The sequence below is a fragment of the Berghia stephanieae genome, chromosome 1 (genome assembly GCF_034508935.2).
Source record: "Berghia stephanieae isolate SIO BIC M18660-M18661 chromosome 1, UCSD_Bste_1.3, whole genome shotgun sequence".
NCBI lineage: Eukaryota > Metazoa > Mollusca > Gastropoda > Nudibranchia > Aeolidiidae > Berghia > Berghia stephanieae.
This window is the reverse complement of record NC_088360.1, coordinates 39,759,051-39,761,537: the sequence shown is the minus strand read 5'-3', so window position 1 is coordinate 39,761,537 and position 2,487 is coordinate 39,759,051.

Below are 2,487 nucleotides of genomic sequence, written 5' to 3'. Positions count from 1 at the left end.
GATTTTTTTCAAAAAAAAAAAAAAAACTGAGCATCATGGGTTATTTGAAGCACAGGTTGATTTCTCTCGGACTGCACTGTGTATCATTTATGTCAATTTGAAGAATACAGATGGCGGTTATGCAATTACATGTGACATGCCATAATGTTATTGAAATGAATTTTACTATTTTGCTTGAATAATAAATAATGTTCATTCAATGCGTCATTGTATTTTTGTTTGTTTTGTTATTTTTTTTTTTTTTTTTTTTGGGGGGGGGGGGGGGGGGGGGGGTGGTATTTTGATTTGTATTCAACTGACAACTGGAAATTTGGACTATCTATAGGTAATCTGTTTTTGGCTTACTTTCCTCATCAGTCACACAGTTTGTTGTATTTCTTTGTAAAACCCACTGCTTTGTTTCTCAAAATTGTTAATTAAGATACAAGCTGAGCGAATTGTATCAACTGCGTTGCCGGACGTTTCAAAATTTGTGATCATTTTTCATGACGTAGGTCATTTTGAACACAGTCTATCGCTTGGATCGTCCCAGTAACAACAAAAAATGATCGTCTCAAACCTGTACTATGTCTTAGTGATATCGATGCGAAAAATTTTATTGACAAATATATGAAACTTGGGTTACGTTTACAAGTTATATTCAGTGGATCGATTTAAGGTTCCCAAGTGCACAAACAATCGGTTTTTCATTTTAACTTTTAATTCTCTTTTTTTTTTCTTCTCTTTTTGTTTATTTCTTTTTATTTCTTTTTTTTTTTTTTGTTCATTTGTTTGTTCTTTTTTTTTTATCTTTTTTTTTTCATCTGATTGATCCTGACATTTTAACAGTTTGACATGGTGGGTCACAGTTTTCCTCATCTGCCCATGTCTCCCAATATAGTCAACAAAATTTAAGCGTTGGCATGAACTAATCTTGTTTAAAACCCATTAAAAACACTCAATTGAAACCGGTCAATCACCAAAATTATCGTCGAAAAAGTCACGTAGTGACGTATTATGAACAACAGATATTTTTACGGACAGATTCATCCTTCAAATCAATTGATTCAAATTACTCGAATTTTGTCAAAAACTCTTCCAAGTTACAAAGTCCCAATTTTGAGATTTTTAAAGAAGAATCAGATGAGCGTTATTTGTAATCAATTGATATTTGAAGGAAGAGTCTTCTGGCCAAAATATTTTAAAAAGTAAATATGTTTTTTCAGAGTACAGCAGTGTAGACTTTCATTTCCATGATTGGACCATTTACTTACTTAAGCGTTTATATAGAGCAATGTCCACTAAACGTGCTCAAAGCGCTTTACAAAGGGCCCCTAACCAACTGCAATACTTAACATAATATAGGACGCGACATGACGCCTGTTAGGCGATATTACAATTTTATTTCCGACAAAGACAACGCTGTTAACCGCCAGGCACTCATTTTACACCTGAATACGGTTAAAGAATGTGTGTAAAGAGCCTAGGACTTAACTATGAGCCGCTCAGAGCGGGGATCGAACCCAGAACCTTCCGATACGAAAGCGAGTGTTATACCACTAGACCACATAGACGCATATTTTCACCAATCATTGAATGTGAACGTTGATCGCCTAGTCAGTCACATGTCTCATCTCTCACTTGTGACAACCTCAAGCAACGTTCAACTTGGTCAGTGACCGGAATGGGAGCAATGATAACAGAACCCCATTTCTTGAATGAGTTCAATTCGTTGTCTGTTTATCGAAAAGCAAAAAGGGATACTGCTGGTATCTAATAGTCGGTTTGTGGGCAACTGTAGTAAAAACAACAACAAAAAATGAAGGTGATTCCATGGCATACGAAGGTAATAGATGAAGCACTTAACGCGCATTGTGCATAGTGCCGTAAACTATAGAACTGCGCTATTTCAATGTACTTTACATAATATAGGACGAGACATAAGGCATGTTTAGCAATAATTCAATTTTAATTCCTTTTTCAAGCTGGGGACATGGGGTAACGACACGAGTGTTCTTCTTTAACTTTGTTTTTAAAATGGAGGTGTTATCACAGATGGTGCTACTGCGCTATTCCTCCTTCCCCTCCCCCTCCTCTCTCTCTCTCTCTCTCTCTCTCTCTCTCTCTCTCTCTCTCTCTCTCTCTCTCGCTCTCTCTCTCTCTCTCTCTCTCTCCACACACACACACACACACACACACATAATATTATATATATATATATATATATATATATATATATATATATATATATATATATCCTTTCTTTAAAAAATATAGCATTGTGGAGAACATTGTGCTTATTTGAGTCAATAAAAAAATTGATACGGTGCACAACTCTACTGAAAGATTTGAAAATATCTAATGAAGTGAAAAGAGGGGAGGCGGGGAGGAACTGTGTAATGCAGTTTAGAAAGTGCAATATAAAAACATGTAGAATGTTGTTGGAAGATAAATACAATGGAATTGAAAATCCTTTCTTAAAAAGATATAGGCTAGCCTTGTGTAGAA